At 41.0% G+C, this 13,937-nt stretch overlaps 1 pseudogene; it reads left to right on the top strand.

Moving 5' to 3' along the window:
* The first annotated feature begins 1,076 nt into the window (after window positions 1–1,076).
* LOC105010035 lies at window positions 1,077–13,716 on the top strand (annotated as a pseudogene).
* Window positions 13,717–13,937: the final 221 nt, after the last annotated feature.

The raw sequence follows: 13,937 nt of genomic DNA, 5'->3' as shown, positions 1-13,937 counted from the left end.
AGACAGACACTGTAGATGTAGTGATTGTATGAGTTAGTGAACTGTTGTAAGCTGTTGTAACCAATGTAGATGTATTGATTATATAAGTTAGTGAACTGTTATAAGCTGTTGTAACCAATGAAACAAAATATTAAATGTCTGTAATATGAACCGAAACTGAAGGAGCAAGTAGGAGAATAGGAAACCCTGTTTAAGCAGTTGCCGGGGAGAGAAAGATTTAGTATGTCTGTTTTGTGAGAAACCGGACACAGGTTAGAGACACACACACACATAGTCTGACAGGCCAGACAGATACCAGGAGGAGACAAGAAGATGTTTGCGTTTATCCTTATAAGGAATAGAATTGGAACTGGACCAATAGCATACTTGTTCTGTGAATTTAACGACTCTATCTTTTGGGCGTAGTAGAAGTATAAAAATGATGTTTTGAATTAATGCAATTTTACATTGATTTTGAATGTGTTTTCTGATATATTTTACTTATGGTTTAAACTAAAAGATGGTTCACCTGCACTAGTTTGTAAATTTAGACAGTGGTCAAGAATGTAACAGGGTTTTAAAGATATTTATTTGAATTATTGATATTTAGTGAAATCAGTTGCCACTAGGAAAATAAAAGTTACCAGTTGCACATTCATGATGTGGTTTTAGACTTGTATATTCACAATGATGGTTACTCCAAAAAGTACATTTTCATCTGTTGTGGGGGGAAAAGGTGATATATGGTTTGAATCTTTACCACCAAACATATTGAAATGTTCTAGTAGAGATACCACCCATCTACCTGTGGCCTGGGGAGGAACCACCTCAGAGTCTATAATGCTTCATGTTTCATCTTGTTCCTAGACATCCGTCACCATGAGTACGGACGCAGAGATGGAGCAGTATGGCAAGGCCGCCATATACCTCCGTAAGGTGAAAAGAAAAAGCAAGAGCCCGGCAAAATGCAGGTCCTTAAGCTTTCCTTTTTAATGCATTTCAATTGGGTTGGGTGTGTACATTTTTCCTAATCCTGTTTCAAGAATCCCCTCTTTACCAGTTTTAGATCAGCCTGTGTTTCTCCCATTCAGGGGTCTCTTGAAGATCAGATCATTGCAGCTAACCCTTTGCTAGAGGCTTATGGTAATGCCAAGACAGTGAGGAATGACAACTCTTCTCGCTTTGTAAGTATGAAAGACTTATTGGCAAATGTATCTTATATTGGGGAAAATATATATTTAACTATGGACTTATTGTTGCATGTTCTCAATGTATAACAAATGGCAACAACATTTTTTGTTTTACTTTTTCTAACCAAATGCTCTAATCTAGGGTAAATTTATCAGGATTCACTTCCAAGGTCCCAAATTGGCTAAAGCTGACATTGAGACCTGTGAGTTTGTTTTCCTTCTCATTATTTTTTAAATATTCTAATTTAATATATTTAAATTGTAAGCCATCCTTTCTGTCTGTGTCTCACTCCCTTTCTGATACTTATTCTGTAACTCTGACCTGCAGGAGAAGTCCAGAGTTACCTTCCAGCTTCCTGATGAAAGAGGCTACCACATCTTCTTCCAGATGATGACAGGCCACAAACCTGATATAGTTGGTATGTAAAACATTCACAGGAAATGATTCCATCTGTAGCAATTACATTTTTTATATAGTTCACACAACAATAGAAATGAGGCAGTCTTTAGACATTTTTAAATGGTACATAGGTTGGGGTGTTGGAAGAGCTGGTGGTTTCTTTCACTACAGAATGCATTTGAATGTATAAAACAATTTACAATGAGAAAATGGCTTGCTTGAGCCTACCACATGTGGTTCAAAAAAACAATATGACCTAGGAAAGACACATCAGTATTTAAAAGTAATGATAACACAATGGTTTTCTTTCAGCTGTGCAAATTTTGCCCAGAATAATTCTTACAAATGTAACACATTTCAGTTTAAAGCAATGTGGATTTCATGTCAGGGTTAGAGTAATTCTTACAAATGTAACACATTTCTGTTTAAAGCAATGTGGATTTCATGTCAGGAATAGAAAATGTGAGTCTGTGAAAACATTTGGGAATTAATGTTTTTCTCTGTGGTCCACAGAAATGGCCCTCCTCACCACCAACCCCTATGACTTCCCCATGTGTAGCCAGGGTCAGATCACTGTGAACAGCATCGACGACAAGGTTGAGCTGGAAGCTACAGATGTGAGTCGTACAAAGGGTTGACATTACTTAAGAAATTGGAATGGGTAGGACCACCAAATACCCTGAACTCAGGGTATACAATTCCAACCCTGTGGCAGCCTAGACATTTCATGTCTCTATTTTATTTAATGACAGGGGCTTGATTTCGTTAGGCTCTACTTGATGTGTAACAGTGACAGAGTTATAAAGTAAAGTAACTGAGCAGTCTTCCATTGTGTTTAATTTCTGTACTTCCTCTCTAATTCCAGGATGCCATCACAATTCTGGACTTCAGTAATGAAGAGAAAACATCCATCTACAAGCTGACAGGAGCTGTAATTCACCATGGAAACATGCACTTCAAGCAGAAGCAGCGTGAGGAGCAGGCTGAGCCAGATGGCACAGAAGGTGAGGCCACTCACAGATACACAGTTTGAAACATTAGTCCCATTTCCCATCTCACAGAGGGCGAGACCACTCAGATACACAGGGTAAAACATTAGTCCCATTTCCCATCCGAATATAGGAAAATAAAATGAAGGACAGCCAATGAACAGCCAAAATGCATTTATTTAATTATTACAACTTGTACTCTAAGAATGTTCACCCAGCACAGCCAGAAAAGGACTGGTCACCTCTCCAAGTCTGGTTACTATCTAGGTTTCTTCCTAAATTTCATCCCCTCTTAGGGAGTTTTTCCTAGCCACTGTGCTTCAACACTGTTGTTGCTTGCTCCTTGGGGTTTCAGGCCGGGTGTTTTGTAAAAGCACTTTGTGACAACTGCTGATTTAAAAAGGCCTTTATGAATAAAGTTGATTGATTGAGATATTGTCCCATGAAATTCAGGCTGGGGATCATAAGGAGAACAACTTCTAAACACTACAAATGTCACTGGATGAAAATGAGAATTCAGTAAATCACTGCCAAAACAGTCAACCACTGGAGGTCATGTTGTCACTGTGATCAGAAACAAGAGATATTGTGTGCGGGTTTGTTTTCTCTCCAGTCGCTGATAAAATCGCATACCTGCTGGGTCTGAACTCAGCTGAAATTTTGAAGTGTCTCTGCTACCCCAAAGTGAAGGTCGGCAATGAGTATGTGACTAAAGGACAGACTGTACCTCAGGTAAGGCGATCATCTACACTTGCCTTATTTTAGGGATGAGTGCGTTGAAATACAGTTATGTTCCTGTGCTATCTCTGGACTGTTCATTCTCCTGTGCTATCTCTGGACTATGTTCATTCTCCTTTCTTATCTCTGGACTATGTTCATTCTCCTGTGCTATCTCTGAACTTAAACAATGTACTATTGTTGCAGGTTAATAATGCAGTAAGTGCCCTATCTAAGTCCATCTATGAGAGGATGTTCTTGTGGATGGTCGTCCGCATCAACGAGATGTTGGACACCAAGCAGCCAAGGCAGTTCTATATTGGTGTACTCGACATTGCTGGGTTTGAGATCTTTGATGTAAGTGTGAGACCAATACTAGTCAATTTGTTATCCTTAAAATGGATTACAACCTTGTATTATTTAATGATGACTTTTATCATTAAATCCCATCAACAGTTCAACACATTGGAACAACTGTGCATCAACTTCACCAATGAGAAACTGCAACAGTTTTTCAACCACACCATGTTTGTCCTGGAGCAAGAGGAGTACAAGAAGGAGGGCATCGTGTGGGAGTTCATTGATTTTGGCATGGACTTGGCGCAATGCATTGAGCTTATTGAGAAGGTCTGGGATTTCTATAATCAACCCCAAAGACTAACAAATATGGATCCTACATGTAAATCTAATTAATGTAATATTTTTATGTACCAATGATGCCAATGGGCATCTTCTCCATCCTTGAAGAGGAGTGCATGTTCCCCAAGGCTTCAGACACTACCTTCAAGAACAAGCTGTATGACCAACATCTTGGCAAAAGCAAGGTATTTGAGAAGCCCAAGCCTGTCAAAGGCAAGGTTGAGGCCCACTTTGCCCTGGTGCACTACGCAGGCACTGTGGACTACAACATCACTGGTTGGCTGGACAAGAACAAGGACCCCCTGAATGACTCAGTTTGTCAACTGTATGGGAAGTCCTCAGTTAAACTGTTGGCTGCCCTGTATCCTGCTGCTCCACCTGAAAGTATGAATAGTACCAAATGAAAATAATTTAACGTCAGTCAAAATACAGAGCACCATTTTCTCAATAGTCTATGAATGAATCACAATTTATTTTTGTTTTTTCAGAAAATCTTTATGGTAGAATTTGCATGAGGGAAAGTCAATACATGTCAGTTTGCACACAAGATCCATCAAGGTTTTTTCCTGCATTTAACCAAACTCCTCTAAACTGAAGAGACATGGGGTAATTCACAATCAGAGCTAAGGGCGAAATTACCAATAACTGACTTGCTCTCTGACATAACGACTGATTATCTTTCTTATTTATCTAAATTACTTTTTGGGGATTAAACCTAGCATCCATTTGGTTACTTGTCAGATGCTTTAACTCCTAGGCCACTTGTCCCCCATTAAGACATGTGTAGTTAACCTGAGATCCTCTCATTTATATTTGACTTTCCACCATTTTATCAGATACAACCAAGAAAGGGGGCAAGAAGAAGGGTGGTTCCATGCAGACTGTGACCTCCCAGTTCAGGGTAAGATTTGGATGTTTCAATATTAAGTCATTCAAATGCTGCTGTGATTTTCATTAATATTTCCTGAGAAACTGGTTTGTAACCCTCTTACAGGAGAACCTGGGCAAGCTGATGACCAATTTGAGGAGCACTCACCCTTTGTACGCTGTCTGATCCCTAATGAGTCAAAAACTCCAGGGACAACAAATAGATTTACCAATGACAAGTATTATTAACAGAGTTTTAGTAACTTTTAACAACCCCAAACTGGATTAAGAGTATTACAAGAGGCTTGTCTTTCTAGGTCTGATGGAGAACTACCTGGTTATCCACCAGCTCAGGTGTAACGGTGTACTGGAGGGTATCAGGATCTGTAGGAAAGGCTTCCCCAGCAGAATCCTCTATGCTGACTTTAAGCAGAGGTACTTACACACAAATGCATAAACTCACACAAATACCAATATAGATTACATTTATATATGGATAATTGAGCAGACGCTCTTATCCAGGGACTTACTGTAAGTACATTTTAAGATAGTTAATGAAAACAGCCACAATACTTTGCATGTATTGTATAGCATGAAACTGGAGTGAATCCCTCCCTCGACGTTGGCAGAGAATGGCTGGTTGTTTTTTAGGGTCCCGCCAAGCTTCTTTCCACTCTGGGAGGGGGACACTACATAGTTGTCAACCATGATGGACATACTCTTGATTGATAGCTCAGTCTTGCCAAGGTTCAGCTTGAGGTGGTGGACCGACATCCAAATGGAGATGTCAGCCAGGCACGCAGAGATGCATGTTGTCATCTGGGTTTCGGAAGGGGGAGGAGAAAAAAGCTGATTGTATGCATAGCACTGATAGAAAAGACCATGTGAAGATATGACAATTCCAAAGGACACAATTTATTGGAAGATGAGGAGAGAACCGAGAACCAAACCTTGGGGAACACAGTAGTAAGAGGCGATGCAGCAGAGACTGATCCTCTCCACATCACCTGGTAGGAGAGGCCTGCCAGGTAGGAAGCTATCCAAGGCAAGCAGGGAGAAAAGGGGGCAGTGAGAGTAAAAGAACTTAGAAACAGATGGAAAAGGCAGAAAGCAGGTAGGGTGGAAGAGGCAGAATGAGTAGACAGAAGGGAAAAGGATTCAGGAGATGGAAGAGACAATAGGATGTAGGAGAGGGCAGTTAGGGAGAGAGAACGAGGATTGTGGAGGCATATGACATAGGTGGGGACTGACAGTGCAGACAGGTTTGTCCAGGCTAGCAAAACAAAATTAGAAGGGTTGCAGGGTGGGGAGTGACAGTACAAAATGCTTACCTTTTACAGAATATAACTGACCTATTATAAATGAACATATGATAAAACAAAATATCCTCATCCAGGTACAAAGTACTGAATGCCAGCGTCATCCCTGAAGGACAGTTCATGGACAACAAGAAGGCTTCTGAGAAACTGCTTGGGTCCATTGATGTAAATCATGAGGAATACAAATTTGGACACACCAAGGTCAGTCTAATACACCCAATGAAAGCTGACAACAAAACCCAACTTTACCATTTCTAGTAACTAATTGAAAATAAACAAATAATTGCCTTTATGACTTGTTTATAAGCATTACAAATGTTATGTTGTTCAAATGAATCTAGTGGTGTTGTTCCACATTTTAGATTAAGCCCATTCTGTTATTGTGACAGAATTGGCTCCAGAATTAAACATATTTACCTGTCTCAGGTGTTCTTCAAAGCCGGTCTTCTTGGTGTTCTGGAGGAGATGAGAGATGAGAAGCTGGCTGCTCTTGTCCGCATGATCAAAGCTCTTAGCCGTGGATATCTCATGAGGAGGGAGTTTAGCAAGATGATGGAGAGGAGGTGAGGGATAGTAAACATCTTGGCAACGCTTTCTGAGAATAACCTGTATGTAATGAATGTCAGTTGATCTGAATGAAAAATTACTTATGATATTAACCCTCATAACATCAATATTTCACATACATTGAGTTATTTGGACCTCAACAATACATCATTATAAATTAATTTAATACCATATATGATTCACTTTGGAAATTAGGTTATTTGAATATACCAAAATGAAAAGTCCAATAAGTCTGCTGTATAGAAAAAGCAGTGGTGGGGTTCTGTTTGCTTTTCCAATCCAAAGATGTATCTTTAAGCTTGTCAGTCGCATTACTTTACAACACCTCATCCTATCTTTCCGACCAGAGAATCAATTTACTCCATCCAGTACAACATCCGTTCATTCATGAATGTGAAAACCTGGCCATGGATGAAGTTGTACTTTAAGATCAAACCTCTGCTGAAGAGTGCTGAGACTGAAAAGGAGCTGGCCAATATGAAGGAGAACTATGAGAAGATGCAGTCAGACCTGGCCAAGGCACTGGCCAAGAAGAAAGAGCTGGAGGAGAAGATGGTGACCTTGCTGCTGGAGAAGAATGACCTGGCACTCCAAGTCGCATCTGTGAGTGTGCATTTGCATATAAACACATAAATACACATAAACCCAAGCATGCACACAGACACACACACACACACACACACACACACACACTGACACTGTGTAAACTCACAAAGACTGTTGGCCATTAAGATTAATTAATTTTGATCCACTAAGTGAGGCTGGTTTGTGATTTTCCTCCTGTTCTGATACCAGGATGCAGAGAATCTGAATGATGCTGAGGAAAGGTGTGAGGGACTCATCAAGAGCAAGATACAGCTGGAAGCCAAACTCAAAGAGGTGAACGAGAGGCTGGAGGATGAGGAGGAGATCAGTGCTGAGTTGACAGCCAAAAAAGGAAGCTGGAGGATGAGTGTTCTGAGCTGAAGAAGGACATTGATGACCTGGAGCTCACCCTGGCCAAAGTGGAGAAAGAGAAGCATGCCACTGAAAACAAGGTATTGTGTCTTACCCTAATCTAGTTCCAACATTGATGGTCTAATTTGCACTTATTAACATGAATAGACTTCAAGTCATACACCAGGTTGCAAGCAAGAATGTTCAATTTCAGGAACAGGATTTCAGTAGCAGGATTAGATTACATGTCAGTATCAAGGAACTCCACACATTAATTGCAGGCTCTGCTCCATCATTCATTAAGCACACTAGCATGGTGTACACTGTGTTCTACTGTTCAATATATATATAAAAAAAATCATTATTTAACTAAATTAAAATATTATACAGTATAACAAGCAGAATCTTCTCTTTATGATAAAGTGACCAAAGACTTCTTTTGTTGTGGCTGGTTATAGGTTAAAAACCTGACGGAGGAGATGGCTTCTGTGGAGGAAAGTGTTGCCAAACTGACCAAGGAGAAGAAAGCCCTCCAAGAGGCCCACCAGCAGACCATGGATGACCTGCAGGCAGAGGACAAAGTCAACACTCTGACCAAGGCCAAGACTAAGCTGGAACAGCAAGTGGACGATGTGAGTGAAGTTGAACATTGTGTCTGTCATAAAGAGCAAGATGATACTATAATTCGTTCTGATTTAAACCATACTTTATGTTTGTGTTTTAATCTTGTAGCTTGAGGGTTCTCTGGAGCAAGAGAAGAAGCTCCGCATGGACCTGGAGAATGACAAGCAGCAGTCTGATGAGAAAATCAAAAAGTAAAAACAAATAAATGACTACAGTATTACCTGAAATATTGATTAAAATTGATATTTTGTTGACAATTATTTATTTATTTCTTAGGAAAGAATTTGAGACCTCTCAACTCCTCGGTAAGATTGAGGATGAGCAGTCTCTGGGAGCTCAGTTGCAAAAGAAGATCAAGGAGCTCCAGGTACAATACAGGAAAACACCGTAATAATATATTCAGATAACACTTCCCTTAATATTGGTGGAAGCTGAGGGCTCAGAAAGTGTCAAGTATTTTCTTCAGTTTTCTAAAAACTGTCAACCAAACCCCTCCCAGCTGTCCATGATAACAACTACAGTCCATCTAAAATCTTCTAACTAAATGTGCTTCTTACCATTCTGGGTTGACTACTGCAGGTGACACTTAATATTACAGTCTAACTGACGTATGTCAACACCCTAATATAACAATGGCAATAATATTATAATAGTTAAATTGATTCAACTGTATTTGAGGGGAAGAATTGACTTGATCTGATGTATAGTATATACATTGCTCCTCTTCCTGTTCTAGGCTCGTATTGAGGAGCTGGAGGAGGAGATTGAGTCTGAGCGTGCTGCCAGGGCCAAGGTTGAGAAGCAGAGGGCAGATCTCTCCAGGGAACTTGAGGAGATCAGTGAGAGGCTGGAAGAGGCCGGAGGCGCCACTGCTGCTCAGATTGAGATGAACAAGAAGCGTGAGGCTGAGTTCCAGAAACTGCGTCGTGATCTAGAAGAATCTACACTGCAGCACGAGGCCACAGCCTCCGCTCTGCGCAAGAAGCAGGCTGACAGTGTTGCTGAGCTTGGGGAGCAGATCAACAACCTGCAGCGTGTCAAGCAGAAGCTGGAGAAGGAAAAGAGCGAGTATAAGATGGAGATAGATGACCTCTCCAGTAACATGGAGGCCGTCGCCAAGGCTAGGCGAGTAGTGATGGTTTAGAGGTCAAGCAGTGAAGAGTCACTAATATCATCATTCAAACGGACTGAAATAATGATGTCACGTTGCACTAACAGGGCAATCTGGAGAAGATGTGTCGTACTCTTGAGGACCAGCTGAGTGAAATCAAGACTAAGAATGATGAGAATGTTCGCCAGATCACCGACATCAGCGCACAGAGGGCTAGACTCCTGACTGAAAATGGTAACCAATTACAATGACCAACAATCCAATGCTGTTCTTCAGTAGCACACATTAAATTGTGTGGGGCTTCAAGTCTACTCCACAGTTGCTACTGTTCTATTCAGCACATAACATTTCCTAACATACAGATGTTCCTTTATTCCTGCAGGTGAGTTAGGCCGCCAGCTGGAGGAGAAGGAAGCCCTGGTTTCTCAGCTGACCAGAGGCAAACAGGCCTTCACCCAGCAGGTGGAGGAGCTGAAGAGGCATATTGAGGAGGAGGTCAAGGTAAGGGACAATATATGCACTCTACCGATCACAAAGTTTAGAGGCATATTTACAGGTCAAATGTGGCATGTTACTCTCTTTACACTTTACTCAATCAATCAATCAAAATTTATTTATAAAGCGCTTTTTACAACAGCAGTTGTCACAAAGTGCTTTACAGAGACACCCGGCCTTAAACCCCAAGGAGCAAACAACAGTAGTGTTGAATTTCAGTGGCTAGGAAAAACTCCCTAAGAAGGTCGAATTTTAGGAAGAACCCTAGAGAGGACCCAGGCTCAGGGGGGTGACCAGAAGCAATTTACTATTGCTACAATCTTTTTATTTTTCTCTCATAGCCTAAAAATGCACTGGCCCATGGTGTCCAGTCTGCTCGCCATGACTGTGACCTCCTGAGGGAGCAGTTTGAGGAGGAGCAGGAAGCCAAGGCAGAGCTGCAACGCGGCATGTCCAAGGCCAACAGTGAGGTTGCTCAGTGGAGGACTAAGTATTAAACTGATGCCATCCAGCGCACTGAGGAGTTGGAAGAGGCCAAGTGAGTCACACAGAACTAAATGAACACAAATACTGTGTGAATGGTTAGGGTGATACTGGGCTCTGTGAAATGTTATGGGAATATGTGCTGTAACATATATTTTGCATTATAAAACCAACCATCCAACAGGAAGAAGCTGGCCCAGCGTATACAGGAGGCTGAAGAGACCATTGAGGCTGTTAACTCCAAATGTGCCTCCCTGGAGAAGACCAAGCAGAGACTGCAGGGAGAGGTGGAGGACCTCATGATTGATGTGGAGAGAGCCAACGCCATGGCTGGCAACCTTGACAAAAAGCAGAGGAACTTTGACAAGGTGACAATTATAATAATCTTACCCGTAGGTGATATTTTCAGATTGAAATATGATAATTTGTTGTAAAATAGTAGGACATTTCTGATTTAAAATGCAAGAATTCCCCCAGGTTCTGGCAGAGTGGAAGCAGAAGTATGAGGAGGGCCAGGCTGAGTTGGAAGGAGCTCAGAAGGAGGCTCGCTCTCTAAGCACTGAGCTCTTCAAGATGAAGAACTCCTATGAGGAGGCTTTGGACCATCTGGAAACACTGAAGAGAGAGAACAAGAACTTGCAACGTGAGTAAATGACAGCATTTCTATTTATTTTAGATTTTTAAAATAGACAGGACTGTAGTTATCAAAATTATTATTCCATTCTCAGAATAGTTTAAGTTTATGGATTCAACTTGTAATTGGCATTTCTTAGAACAAGCCAATTACTTGTTTGTTAAGGGTGATTTTAATTAATAAAACGATTGTAAAATCTTCACATTTCTGAACTAGTCCTGTGTTTGTGTGTACAGAGGAAATCTCTGACCTGACTGAGCAGATCGGAGAGACTGGCAAGAGCATCCATGAGCTGGAGAAGGCCAAGAAAACCGTGGAGACAGAAAAATCTGAGATCCAGACCGCTCTGGAGGAGGCTGAGGTACAAACAATATCTATAAGATCTGAAGATCAATGTTATACTAGCCAAGGCCATGGATAGTGTCATGTTTCCTACATTATATATAACATACACTGTGTTCTTCACTTTATTTAGGGAACATTGGAGCACGAGGAGTCCAAGATTCTGCGTGTACAACTGGAGCTGAACCAGGTCAAGGGTGAGGTGGACAGGAAGTTGGCGGAGAAAGATGAGGAGATGGAGCAGATCAAGAGGAACAGCCAGAGGGTGATTTACTCCATGCAGAGCACCCTGGATGCTGAGGTCAGAAGCAGGAACGACGCCCTGAGGGTGAAGAAGAAGATGGAGGGAGACCTGAATGAGATGGAGATCCAGCTGAGCCACGCTAACAGGCAGGCTGCTGAGGCCCAGAAACAGCTGAGGAACGTCCAGGGACAGCTCAAGGTAGAGGGACAGGGTCATGATGGCCAAAAATACTGAACATGGGTGGGGTTTAATAGATTAACCTGTAGAACAGAATATAACAGACCAATTGAAAATAGGTAAAATTGTGTTCCGTAGAAATATTGGTTCAATTATTATTTTTTACCAATTAATTTACCATTACTTCTACAAGTTTTAATGAAAACATGTCATTTAAACCTAGGATGCCCAGTTGCACCTTGATGATGCCGTCCGTGCCTCAGAGGACATGAAAGAGCAGGTAGCCATGGTGGAATGCAGAAAAGGTCTGATGGTGGCTGAAATCGAGGAGCTGTGAGCTGCTCTAGAGCAGACAGAGAGGAGTCGCAAAGTAGCTGAGGCTGAGCTGGTTGATGCCAGTGAACGCGTTGGTCTGTTGCACTCACAGGTATGGATCAAAAACGATTTCTAATTAAACTATTCCCAAAATACACACACCTAGAATTCAACAGTGCATGCTTTTATATGTTCATAATTTCTGCCTTGCAAGTTCTTTTTGGAGTCAAATTATTATTCCTTCTCCAGAACACCAGCCTTATAAACACCAAGAAGAAGCTTGAGAGTGACTTAGTGCAGGTGCAGGGCGAGGTGGATGACTCTGTCCAGGAAGCCAGGAATGCAGAAGAAAAGGCAAAGAAGGCCATCACTGATGTGAGTTCTCATCATTTATTCAACTACATCAACTTTATTCATCCAATGATTTAATGGCAGTTGGGGAATCACAGCAAAGACAAGTAAAAATGTTTATCAATATTTACATAAACAAACCAATATTTTAGGCTGCCATGATGGCTGAGGAGCTGAAGAAGGAGCAGGACACCAGCTCTCACCTGGAGAGGATGAAGAAGAACCCGGAGGTCACAGTCAAAGACCTGCAGCATCGTCTGGATGAGGCTGAGAATTTGGCCATGAAGGGAGGCAAGAAGCAGCTCCAGAAACTGGAGTCCAGGGTCAGTTACCAGCAGGATGGGTTACAGCAGATTATAAGATGATTGTTGGACATGTACTTAATAATATATAAGCTGATTTAGAAGCATATCTGTTTTACAAAACTAACTGATTTCACAACCTCAAAGATATATAAAATGTTATAATTTTACAAAAGGTGCGTGAACTGGAGGCTGAGGTGGAGCCTGAACAGAGAAGAGGTGTAGAAGCAGTTAAGGGAGTACGCAAGTATGAACGCAGAGTCAAAGAGCTGACTTACCAGGTAAGAGAAAATGCTTTATGCACTGTCACAGACACAATTGTTTATGAATATGTGGGGCATTGAGTTGTTGATCTTCTCCTGCAGACTGAAGAGGATAAGAAGAATGTTAAAAGACTTCAGGACCTGGTAGATAAGCTGCAGCTGAAAGTGAAGGCCTACAAGAGACAGGCTGAGGAAGCGGTGAGTCTTAGACCTTTACCTGGTCTAGAATACATGTTGTTGGTCAAAAGTCGCTACTTGCTTAAGTAATTCAGTATATTAGGTAGTTTCATATACATTTTGTACCTTAAGCTTCAAACTTTTATGAAACTTTGAAAGAGAGATCATAACTTGGCTGATGTTATGCTTTCCTTCTATTTTCCTCACCCAGGAGGAAGCAGCCAATAAGCACATGTCTAAATTCAGGAAGGTGCAACATGAGCTGGAGGAGGCTGAGGAGCGTGCTGACATCGCTGAGTCTCAAGTCAACATGCTCAGAGCCAAGAGCCGTGATAGTGGAAAGGTACACAGCTGCAGATAAACTTTAGAAGACTCATTTCAGTTACAGCTCAAAAAGCCTTCCTTTAAATGATTTGCAGATTTTCTCATCTTTTCCATGTTTTTATTAACAATGATATATTACCTTTTAACTAATTACTTTATTACTGTATATCTTTCTTCCTACAGGCCAAATAATCTGCTGAGTAAAGACCAAAGAGATCAAGATCTTTCATTAATTTTACTGTGTTGCATAAAATATGATTTTCATGGTGAAATGTTGAGCATTTATTAAACACATGTTGTCAACATATATTTCCTTTGTAACTTGTTCTTCGGTTTGTTCATACTATCAACATATCACACAGGACTTCAAGTAAAATCGTATTAGGGTTAAAACAACATAATGGTCCATATCAGGTACTAGTAGTTGGTGCCATAAATAAACTAATATACATCTATGAACTAACAATTATTTGTCAGATTGTCCAAGTTATG

Source organism: Esox lucius, chromosome 14, assembly GCF_011004845.1.
Source record: "Esox lucius isolate fEsoLuc1 chromosome 14, fEsoLuc1.pri, whole genome shotgun sequence".
Classification (NCBI taxonomy): Eukaryota; Metazoa; Chordata; class Actinopteri; order Esociformes; family Esocidae; genus Esox; species Esox lucius.
Note: the sequence above shows the minus strand (reverse complement) of the source record. Positions and strands in the feature narration are given on the sequence as shown.